At 45.3% G+C, this 12554-nt stretch overlaps 1 protein-coding gene across 6 annotated transcripts in view; it reads left to right on the top strand.

The window, feature by feature from the left end:
* ADAMTS17 (ADAM metallopeptidase with thrombospondin type 1 motif 17) overlaps positions 1-12554 on the top strand; it is a 406696-nt gene that overhangs the window by 192080 nt on the left and 202062 nt on the right. The gene's annotated exons all lie outside the window — the stretch shown is intronic.

Below are 12554 nucleotides of genomic sequence, written 5' to 3'. Positions count from 1 at the left end.
AGGAAGGGAGTGAGGGTCATTAGGGGCAGGAAGCAGCCTGTCCTTAACTGGTCTTCTGTCTGGGGCATCCTGTGCCCTTTGATGTTCCTGAGGGGCCTTTGAACTTTGAGAAGCTGCAGGTTCTCTGAGCAGCAGGTCCCCCTGCAGTCAGCTAATCCTCTCCCGGCACCACCTTTGAAGGGGTAGGAAGTGCTGGGGGCTGCTTTCCAACACCCATTAAAACACCAGCCCGTGGAGAAACTGGGGACAGAGATTGCCTCCAGGTCTGGGGTAGGGGAGCGAAAGGGGGCCTAGGGAGCTACTCTAGGGGAGGGGGGACTCAGGTTTCAGTTTATACTCCTTTGTCTCTTTGAATTTCTGCCAGACACTTGTTTTAGCTACTCCACACCAGGGCTCCTCCTGTTGGCTAAGAAAATCCCTCCCTGAGAGATCAGGCAGTTGTTATTATTTGTTAGTGGAAAGCTTATTAATACACTTCTAAGCAGTCAAAGTTGCTAAGTCTAGGTGGGACTGAAAAGAATGTTGTCTGGTTAAGGGATATCAACTGTTAAAAAGGAAACACTCACTCACTGTCCTTTGGTTTCTTTGCAGCGAGAGAGGGAGATGGGAGGATGGTGGAGGAAGGCCTATGAAACCAATGAATTTAGAGCATTTCTTTTAAGTTAGTACTTTTAAAAGATGGTTATTTTGAAGGCTAACTATGAGGTTTTCCACAACCAAACCAAATTTCATCCTGAAGTCTGTAGATGATCTTTGAATGATTCCCGGTTTAAGCCCCTAGACTCTGGCCCAGTCCGCATTCACAGGGTGGCTGGGTTGGACAAAGGCAGAACCGGTGAGGTAGACCAGAAATCTGATTTCAGACCAGAACAAGGGAGACCCTTGGTTCTGGGAAGACTTGCTGTAACTGGCTGTGAAGTATTGGGTGGTCACCTCTCTCTGGGCTCCAGATTCCACATAGACACAGACAGAGGGGGCTTCAAGAGCCCACGAAGTGGTTAAACTCCTATGGTTCTTTAGAGGCTGAGTCTCCACTAGAAAAGGAATTAATATCCTGAGCATCAAGTTCCTGGCGATTTGTTTTTAATGTGCGAATTTTTCAAGTACCAAAAAGGAGAGGCAGGATGAATATCATAGAGCACTTCAGGGTTCCCAACCCTGCCCCCACACTCTGGGTGTTATTCCCTGACCTCACTGCACCCGCCAGCATCTCAGGGACCTGGGTACATGTGTCTCCCTCCCCCACCCTCGCCCTCTGACCCTCAGGTGTAGATGGGAGTTGGGAGGGTAGGAATGATGCTATTAGGTTGGTGAAAAAGTAGTTGTGGTTTTGGACCATGAACACAAAATCATTATAACTAGGCTCCAACATAACGTTATTAATCAAAATAGGAACCATTAAAATCAACACATTTTTGCCGATGAGAGATAAATTAGTTTATTCCCATAGCATAAAAATCTGTGCATCGGGATTTGATGAACTCTTGGAAAGCATTTTCTGCCTGCTGCTGGTTGTGAAAGCATTTTCCCTGCAAAAAGTTTTTGAGATGCTTGAAGAAATGGTAGTCCCTTAGCAAGAGGTCAAGTGAATATGGCAGATGAGGCAAACCTTTGTAGCCCACTTCATTCAACTTCTGGAGCATTGGTTGTGCGACATACAGTTGGACATTGTCATGAAGAAGAATTGGGCCCTTGTTAACCAATGCCAGCTGTAGGCCTTGCAGTTTTTGGCTCATCTCATCAATTTGCTGAGTATACGTCTCAGATGTAATAGTTTCACCAGGATTCAGAAAGCTGAGTGGGTTAGATGGGTAGCTGACCACTAGACAGTGATCATGACCTTTTTTTGGTGCAAGTTTAACTTTGGAGCTTAAACTTCAGAGTTTCTTCTCAGTCCAACCACTGAGCTGGTCATTGCTGGTGGTTGTATAAAATCCACTTTGCGTCATATGTCACAATCTAGTCAAGAAATGGTTTGTTGTTGAGTAGAATAAGAGAAGATGACGCTTCAAAATGACAAGTTTTTTGATTTGCAGTCAGCTCATGAGGCACCCACTTGTCAAGCTCTTTCACCTTTCCAATTTGCTTCAAATGCTGAATGCCCCTAAGATGGTTGACACTGAGTTCTTCAGCAACTTCTTTTGTGGTTTTAAGAGGATCAACTTCGATGATCCTCTCAGTTGGTCGCTGTCACCTTCCAGTGGCTGGCCAGTGCATTCCTCATCTTCAAAGCTCTTGTTTCCTTTGCAAAACTCTTGAACAACCACTGTACTGTACATTTGTTAGCAGTTCCTGAGCCAAATGCATTGTTGATGCTGTGATTTGTCTCTACTACAGACAGCTAACCCAGGGCCCCAGGACATGGCAGGGGCCCTTCGCCTCACTGCAGCGCTCTGCTGTGTGGGCCCCAGAGGCCCAGGGGCTTCGACCTTGACCTTCTGAAGCACTCCACAGAGGGCAGTACAGAGGACTCATGGGGACTGTAGGTGGCCCTGAAACCAAGAAATCCCTCCCTGTTTACACACCGTTCTCCCACCTGCGGTGCACAGGAGGTTCTATCTTGACATCCGGAGCTGGGGGATAACCAGGACTGACTTCTTTGGAATCTTTCAGCCATCTTTCTGTTTCCTGCCCTGTTCAGCCTGGTGCCCACAGGGGCTTCTGAGAAATTACACTGTAGGCTAAGCAGCAGAAGGCATATTTTTCTGACTCTCACCCCATCTCCCAGTTTCCTTCAAAACATAAGTGCCAGCCCTCTGTTCAGGCAGACTTTCCTTGGCAGGACCTTGGGAGCACACTGCATGCAGGGAAACACTTTGTACTCTTCAGCTCCCTTGCTGTGTTCTTGCTTGATAAGCCAGAGAGCCGCCCTGGAACCAAAATTCAGACTTGGTCCCCCCAGCCCTGTGGGATGCCGTTGGCAGACCAGGAGGGGCGAGTGGAGCCACGGGCTCAGACCCACTTATGCTGCATTAGCCTGAGTCCTCGGAACCCACCCTGTGCTCCACGTTGGCCTCCAGTTAGCACAGCCAGGCCTAAGGGAAGGCCCACTGCAGACTTGAAGGAGACTATGGGTGACTGCAGCTAAATTAAAAGACGCTTACTCCCGGGAAGAAAAGTTATGACCAACCTAGACAGCATATTAAAAAGCAGAGACATTACTTTGCCAACAGAGGTCCATCTAGTCATAGCTATGGTTTTTCCAATAGTCATGTATGGATGTGAGAGTAGAAAGCTGAGGGCCAAAGAATTGATGCTTTTGAACTGTAGGGTTGCAGAAGACTCTTGAAGTCCCCTGGACTGCAAGGAGATCCAACCAGTCCATCCTAAAGGAAATCAGTCCTGGGTGTTTATTGGAAGGACTGATGTTGAAGCTGAAACTCCAATACTCTGGCCACCTGATGCGAAGAGCTGACTCATTGGAAAAGACCCTGATGCTTGGAGGTATTGGGGACAGGAGGAGAAGGGGATGACAGAGGATGAGATGGTTGGATGGCATCACCGACTCAATGGACATGAGTTTGAGTAAACTCTGGGAGTTGGTGATGGATAGGAGGCCTGGCATGCTGTGGTCCATGGGGTCTCAGAGTTGGACACGACTGAATGAACTGAATGGAACTGAAGGGGTGCCAGTGAACCATCATGCAATTTGGGAGGGAAGCTGAGCCTGACTGCTGCTGCTGTAGCATCTTCACGGGCTTCAGAGCGTTCTCAACTTCAGGTCACGTGGGCCCTTTCCTTGGGCCTTTCTGCACTCCAGGCCCAGAGCAGGCCACACTAGGGATGTGGGACCAGGATGACATTCATGTCAGTGGTTAATTTGAGAAGAGTGTAGTGTTTTTGTGAAGTCTTCTGAAATAAAAATGGTTTCTTCAATAAATTATCTTTCTTTAAGAAGCTAAGGAGATCCTCGCAGAACTGCTTAGCATTAGAAATAACCTCCTTTGTTTTGCCCTGTTACAATCCACTATTCACTTTTTTAGTTAGCGAGTGAAGGCTTGTGATCTTATGCCATTCTTGAGAAAATTCATTTGCAACTGAGAATGTCCCAGATTTAATTGCATATAAGAGGCCTCTGTGGGAGGTCATTGAGAGAATCCCTCTTTTCAGACATCGTGGTCTAAAGCAATTTAGACTGATATCCCTTCATTATCCTGGGTGTTCTGTAAAGCCTTTGTAGATCTCTAGGTTCTTCTCTTCTAATCCATCACATCACAGTCCTGCAATTTGAGGGCTTAGCACAGATGGCACCATCAGCACAACCATTTTAGAGGAGAAATAGGCATGAGGTCATACAAAGAGTCAGTGTGAGTCAGCATGGCTCCCTTCTCTAAATCCCCATGACTTTCAGCTTCTGGTGTCTGCACCTGGCACTGAGTCTTCTCCAGTTGTGTCATCAGGTTGTCTTATGTCTCTAAATGTCTGTAAGCCTGTAAGTACTCTGTGGGCCTGCGTATACTCTTGCACCCAAGTGATGACATTGGCAGTTCCTGGCACAGTGGTGGTACTCAGGGTCATTGAATTAGATTCTTATCTCTGCCTGTACAGTTCAGTGTGGTAGCAGTTAGCCACAAGTAGGCCTTTAAATTTATCTCAATTAAAATTTAATAAAATCAGAGTTTCGGTTCTCCAGCCATACTAGCACATTCCAAGTGTTCCTAGGCCACACGTGGCCAGTGGCTGCCATACTGGATAGTCACACAGGGACTGTCGCATCATTACACTACTTCTGACTTGTCTGTGATCCCTGCCAGATTGTGGGCTTCCTGCAGGCAGGGCTGTGTGTGCCCCTCAGTGCTGTGTCCCAGGTACCCTGAGAGTGCCAGTATAGGTTAGGGCCCACCCAGCTCTTACTGGAACAAAGAGTAGCAGCTCTGTCTTACATCGTACTTAGTCTTCTAGATCAAGAATCACAAAATGATTCCATTTTGAACTGGAAAACCCCTTGAATCCCTGGTTCAAGCCCTTCACTTCCCAGCTAGGAGAACAGTCCTATTGAGTTAGGAATTTTGCCTCAGCTCCCCCAAATAACTGGAGCAGGTCTTTAATATCAACCATGACCTCTGTCTTTTTGGAGCATCACTCTTTCCACTGTATTAGACTGTCTTTAGTGTTTACTTTGAGATGGTAGCAGGAAGGCCTCTTAAAATGATTATTTAGAAGAAAGTGTCCTTAAGCTGACCAAGTTTACCTACCTGCAAGCAGTCTAGAACAGATGTATCCAGTGTGCAAATATTAGTAGTATTTCCATGAGTTTTTGGACTAGGATAAAGGTCCTCATGTTCTAACTAACATTTTGCATTGTTTGGAAGTCCATCAAACTTCATAAGGTAAGAAATGAGATATAAAGCTTGAAAGGGAAGAAGCAAAGCAGTAGTGGCTAACTACAAAATGTAGTGGCTAAGTACATTTTGTAAGGGAATCACCTGGCAAACGTTTGAAGCAGTGAGTATTCATCGGATTGCAAGTCACGCGACATACAGTTATCCGTGGTTTTCTTATTTATACACAAGCAGCCATCAGTTGTGGAAGAATAAAAAATGGACCTTGCTTACAACTTCAACCGCAGATGTGGAATACCCAGGAATGATGCTGATAACAAAAAGGAAAAAGGAAGACCATGATGATACAAACTGTAAAACTTTGCCAAAGGACATTCAAGAAAGCCTGAAAAAATGAAAAGGTGCCCGCATGTCCCTGGATGGCAAGATTCAAAACTACAGGGGTACCAGTTCTCTCCAAAGTAATCAGTACGATTCTGAACTAAAAGGTTGTTGTTATTGTTCAGTCACTAAGCCATGTCTGACTCTTTGCGATTCTGTCCTCAGAGGAGACAAAGACTCCTCTGTCCTCCACTGTCTCCCGGAGTTTGCTCAAATGCATGTCCATTGAGTTGGTGACACTATCTAACCATCTTATCCTCTGCCACTCCCTTTGCCTTTTGCCTTCAATCTTTCTCAGCATCCGGGTCTTTTTCAGTGAGTCGGCTCTTTGCATCAGGGGGCCAAAGTATGGGAGCTTCAGGTTCAGCAACAGTCCTTCCAGTGAATATTTAGGGTTGGTTTCCTTTAAGATTGACTGGTTTGATCTCCTTGCTGTCCAAGGGATTCTCAAAAGTCTTCTACCACAGTTTAAAAGCATCTATTTTTCAGCACTCAGCTTTCTTTATGGTCCAACTCTCACATCTACTGGAAAAGCCATAGCTTTAACTTTGCATACCTTTATTAGCGAAGTGATATCTCTGCTTTTTAATACACTGCCTAGGTTTGTCACAGCTTTCCTTCCAAGGAACAAGCATCTTTTAATTTCATGGCTGCAGTCACCATCTGTAGTGATTTTGGAGCCTCCACCCAATAAAATGTATCACTGCTTCTACTATTTCCCCTTCTATTTGCCATGAAGTAATGGGACTAGATGCCATGATCTTAGCTTTTTGAATGTTGAGTTTCAAACCAGCTTTTTCACTCTCCTCTTTCACCTTCATCAAGAGGCTCTTTAGTTCCCCTTCACTTTCTGCCATTGTAGTGGCAGTGTAGTATCACCTGCATATCTGACTTTGTTGGTAAATCTCCCAGAAATCTTGATTCCAGTTTGTACACTTAACATGTCAGCAAATTTGGAAAACTCAGCAGTGGCCACGGGACTGGAAAAGGTAAGTTTTCATTCCAATCCCAATGGAGGGCAATGCCAAAGAATGGCCAAACTGCTGTACAGTTGCACTCATTTCACTTGCTAGCAAATAGATTCCAGGAATTCGATCTGATAGACACAGTGCCAGAAGAACTATTGGTGTAGGTTTGCAACACTGCATAGGAGGCGGTAACTAAAACTATCCCCAAGAAAAAGATGCAACAAAGCAAAATGATTATCTGAGGAGGCCTCACAAATAGCTGGGCAAAGAAGAGAAGTGAAAGGCAAAGGAGAAAAGGAACGATATACCCATCTGAATGCAGAGTTCCAAAGAATACCCAAGAGAAATAAGAAAGCCTTCTTAAGTGAACATTGCAAAGAAATAGAGGAAAATAATAGAATCGGAAAGACTAGAGATCTCTTCAAGAAAATTAGAGACACCAAGGGAACATTTCATGCAAATTTATTCATACAGTAAAGGATAAGAAATGGTATGGACCTAACAGAGGCAGAAGATATTAAGAAGAGGTGGCAAGAATGCACAGAATAACTATACAAAAAAGGTTTTAATGACCCAGATAACCACGATGGTGTGGTCACTCACCTAAAGCAGACATTCTGGAATGTGAAGTCAAATGGGCCTTAGGAAGCTTTACTACAAACAAAGCTAGTGGAGGTGATGGAATTCCAGCTGAGCTATTTCAAATCCTAGAAGATGATGCTGTTAAAGTGTTGTACTTAAAATGCCAGCAAATTTGGAAAACTCAGCAGTGGCCACAGAACTAGAAAAGGTTAGCTTTTGTTTCAATCCCAAAGAAAGGCAATGGCAAAGAATGCTCAAACTGCTGCACAATTACTCTCATTTCACATTCTAGCAAGGTAATGCTCAAAATTCTCCAAGCTAGGCTTCAGCAGTACATGAACTGAGAAATCACAGGTGTTCAAGCTGGATTTAGAAAAGGCAGAGGAACCAGAAATAAATTGCCAACACCTGTTGGATCACAGCAAAAGCAAGGGTGTTCCAGAAAAACATCTACGTCTGCTTCATTGACTATTCTAAAGCCTTTGACTGTGTGAATCACAACAGACTGTGGAAAATTCTCAGAGAGATGTGAATACCAGACCATCTTACCTGCCTCCTGAGAAACCTGTAAGAAGCAACAGTTAGAACTGGACATGGAACAAGGGACTGGTTCAAAATTGGAAAAGGAGTACATCAAGGCTGTATATTTTCACCCTGCTTATTTAACTTCTATACAGAGTACATCATGCAAAATGCCAGGCTGGATGAAGCACAAGCTGGAATCAAGATTGATGGGAGAATTATCAATAATCTCACTACCCTAATGGCAAAAAGCAACGAGGAACTAAAGCACCTCTTGATGAAGGTGAAAGAGGAGAGTGAAGTAGCTGGCTTAAAATTCAACATTGAAAAACTAAGATCATAGCATCCAATCCCATCACTTCATGGCAAATAGATGGGGAAAAAATGAAAGCAGTGACAGAACTTTATTTTCTTGGGCTCCAAAATCACCTAGGACGGTAACTGCAGCCATGAAATTCAAGGACACTTGCTCCTTTGAAGAAAAGCTTTGACAAACCTAGACAGTGTATTAAAAAGTGGAGACATCACTTTGCCAACAAAGGTCCATATAGTCAAAGCTATGGCTTTTCTAGCAGTCATGTATGGATTTAAGAGTTGGACCATAAAGGAGGCTGAGTGCTAAAGAGTGATTCTTTCCAACTGTGGTGTTAGAGAAGACTCCCGAGAGTCCCTTGAACAGCAAGGAGATCAAACTAGTCAATCTTAAAGAAAATCAACCCTGATTGATTGGCAGGACTGTTGCTGAAACTGAAGCTCCAATATTTTGGCCACCTGATGCAAAGAGGTGACTCACTGGAAAAGACCCTGACGTTGGGGAAAATTGAGGGCAGGTAGATAAGGGGGCAACAGAAGATGAGATGGTTGGATGGCATCACTGACTCAATGGACATGAATTTGAGCAAACTCCAGGAAATAGTGGAGGACAGGGAAGCCTGGTGTGCTGCATTCCATGGGGTTGTAAGAGTCGAACACAACTGAGCAAATGAACAGCAACATATGCTTGAAACTGTGCTCAAAAAGCCTTCAAGCTAGGCTTTAGCAGTACATGAACTGAGAAATTCCAGATGTACAAGCTGGATTTCAAAGAAGAACCAGAGATCAAATCGCCAACGTTTGTTGCGTCATGGAGAAAGCAATGGAGTTCCAGAGAAACGTTCTCTACTTCATTGACTCCAGTGAAGTCGTTGACTGTGTGGATCACAACAGACTGTGGAAAATTCTTACAGAGATGGAAGTACCAGACCACTTTACCCGTCTCCTGAGAAACCTGTATTCGGGGCAAGAAACAGCAGTTAGAACCGGGCATGAAACCACTGACTACTTCAAAATTGGGAAAGGAGTACAACAAGTGTGTATATCGTCACCCTGCTTATTTAATTTCTATGCAGATTATATCATGCAAGATGCCAGGCTGGATGAATCCCAAACTGAAAGGACTTCTTATGAAACATGATAAACCAAAATCATGGAAGAGTAAAGTTCTCCAAAAAGACTAAAGAAAGGAGAGAAGGAAAACTGACTTATTTCTTATGCCTTGGTAGAGGCTTTTTTTTCTTTATACTCTACAGCTTTTTCATCTGAATCAGTAATGTCCCCTCTGAAACAGTCCCTCACCTTAGGAGGCTGTATCCTTATTTTGTCAATGTAGCCATCATTCTAAACTTCTTTGGAATTTCTACCTGGAAATAGCTTCAGACACCCCCTCCACGCATCTGTAGACTATTTTCCCAGGTCAGAAACCAACTTGGCTGTATGGATTTTTTTTTTGTAAAATTTGCAAATGTCATTTGACTTCAAGTCTATGATCATAAAGTGACATCACAGACGTTTGCATTCATTGGCTCCGGATGGGCTGCTGGAATGCTCTGAGCAGTGGAGGTGTCCGGGTAGAGGCCAGGATCCCCCTAAGGAGGTGCTGCTGGTTTGTTTGTGTGTTCATGCTGGGGGCCCTCCCCTCATGCCAATGAGGCCGCGGGAGAAGGGGCGTCAAGGGTAGCCTGTGCTCTGTGTGCTGGTAGGCTGCTGTGTCGACCTCGGCACTCGTGTGCCTATGCCATTGCACAGCTATTAATTGAGCCCTGCCATGGGCCCAGCCTGCTCTGGGAACCAGTGGAGCAGAGGAGGATGCGACCGTCTCACTGTGTCCCGACCACGTTTGTCTAGGGGCTGGTGAGCCAGTAGGAGCTGTCTGGGCCATGACAGCTTCTTGCTGAGAGGACCCAGCCACAGCCCTGGGGCCTGTGTCCCTCAGGTCTTCACCAGTGCCGGCTGCTGGATGCACCGGTAGCTGAGCAGAAGTGTGGCCCGCTGCTGGGAGACGAGGAACGGGGGCTATGCCACAGGCCATCGCCAGCGGCCTCTTCCTCTGAAGGCAGCACGTGCTGTGGACCGTGATTGTCCCCCCTGGCCATCTGGACGGGATGACCACCTGCCAAGAACAGTTGGGCTGCTCTGACTTCTGTGACGCCTCTGTCCAGGGGTCCCATTCTCTGAGTTCCTGGGCTGCGCTGGCCAGAGCAGGCAGTTCTGTTCAGTTAGCTTTTTGCAGAAGAGAAATGGAATTTAAAAGCATAGGATCAGGAAGATACTGTTCTGTTGGCCATGAGCCTCCCTTCCCTTGTCTGTGGCCTCTCTCACCTCCCCCCTTAACTCAGAGCTCTCTGAGGGCACCTGAGTTTGCAGCTTGGGTGCAGCCAGCTTTCCGTCACTCGGCATGTGCTTAGAAGCAGCAAGACCCTCCTGTCTTACAGAGCCCACTACTCGCCAGGCTCTATGGTGTCTGCTGGCCCATATAACCCTCATCTCCATTTCTTCAGAATGTAAACCCCATGGAAGCAGGGGCCTAGCCCATGTCAGCCCCTGGCACAGTGTCTGGTCATAGCATTTAAGCCGTGTTTGTTGAATAATGAATGAATGACATTAACTACCATGAGCCCTATTCAGTCATAAACCAGGAAGCAGAGGCTCGGAGGGGTAACACTGCTCTCTCGAGGCAGAGCTGAAATTTTCACCCAGGTCAGTCTGACACCAAGCCAGGCCCTTTCAAATACAGCACTCGACTTCTATGTGAGAAGGAGGGGTTTCATACCATCCTCTTTGACTATTTATGTACTTTCGTCAAAACTATTAGAAAATCAGAGCATGTGTGTAGATGTTGAAGTAGAATCAGGGGGCAGGCACGTGGGGACAAAAGGAGGTTGAACAGGGGAAGCCTCAGCCGTGAGAGGCGTGGTGTCTGCTGTTGTTCACGGGGCCCAGAGTGGTGGTTTTGAGATTAACCTGGCGTGTGACCTCAAGTAGATGACTCCAGTCGTGTAGCTCCGAAAGGTGGTCATCAAGAAGGAGGGAGATGACATGGTTACTCCTTTTCCTTTTCTATCTGGAGGCTGTAGAGACATAGCAGTGATGTGAATTGAAAGTGCTCGGGTAAATAATAGCCCTGTGTCACTGCATATTGTGCAGAGTTAGGCTCTGAAATAAGGATGAAAGGTGAAAATAGTTCATCAGAATTATCTTTGATAATCACTTTGGAAGCGCCACGTCAGACACCAGACCCAGCCTCTCTTAAGTTCATCACCCCAGTCTCCCCAGCACTGTTGGAAGTGACAGCTGTTTCTCTGAGCATTAAACAAATTTGAACTTCATGTATCAAGACTCCACAGCTTGTGCCCTTGTTGGGTGAAAAATTTGTTTCGTGAAGCATCAGAGTCACCCTGAGTGATGCTGTGCTCACAGAGAGAGGCCTCCAGACCCTGAGAGAAGGGCAGGTGGCCAGCTCTCCTCTTCTGTCCTCCCAAGGGTGCATGGTCACATGCGTGCATGCACTTGTATGCACGCTCATTAACCCAAGGAGGGGATAGAATTGCCTGTGCTTTGTTTTCTTTTTCTTTCTCTTTTCCTGTCTTTCATCCCAGTTACTTGAAATAGAAGTTTAAAGCCCACTTGAAATCGATCTTGTGTGTTTCAATGTATGTATATGTTTATACACTCACACATGCAAGTCCTAGGCAAGACTACTTTGAGGGAAAGCCAGGTGTGACTCTGACATCAAAAATCTGATCAAATTTTGACCTGACATCAAAATCTCATCCATGTAAACCCAAGAACATGAGTGCTTTTTTGATTTCAGTCCTCTGGTTAGCTAAGAGAGATACGTTCTATATACTATGATGTTCCTTATGCATTTTCACCTACTATGCTGTTACCCATTTTAGCAAAATGCACTTAATGTCAACACTATTTTGGTTATTCTTTATCCATTAGTGATTCAAAACTCCATGGTGTTTTGGGGTTATTTGTATCCCGGGGACCTAGGGTGGAGGCCATAGGTCTACTCTGGTAGTTGCAGTGTTCCTAAGTCCCTGCAAGTTGATGAGTTCAGTTTCCTATATAAAAATAAAAACAACTTCTCTGAGGTGAGAGAATATGGATGCTGTGTTCCCTATAAATGGGGTTATTGATGATCATGACAATCAACCCTATTGTTCAACCTGTTTAAATGAGTGCAGCCTGGTACCCCTGGTGACTTAATCCTTGAAGGTAAAGTTTCTGAGTAGCTATAGGTTGAGGGTAGTCTGGTTCTTGGCAAACAGGTAGTGGTAGTAAAGAATTTCCCTTCTAGAGTAATGTTGGAGGTGTTTATTATTATTTTATTAATCAACAGTAATGATCTCCTGGAAACTGCTGTGGGCCTTTCCTGTTATTTCAAAGTCAGTAAACATTTATTGAAAAGGGACTGCCAGGCAGTGTTCCCCGGGGGCAGCTGAAGCAAGACTCAAGCCAGCCTCAACCCCTTCCCTGGAGAGACTGCCCTCATGGG

The sequence above is a fragment of the Bos grunniens genome, chromosome 21 (genome assembly GCF_055505025.1).
Source record: "Bos grunniens cultivar Pamir isolate PY7600 chromosome 21, Bosgru_T2T1.0, whole genome shotgun sequence".
In the NCBI taxonomy this organism is placed as follows: Eukaryota; Metazoa; Chordata; class Mammalia; order Artiodactyla; family Bovidae; genus Bos; species Bos grunniens.
This window is presented reverse-complemented; position numbering and strand designations above follow the sequence as displayed.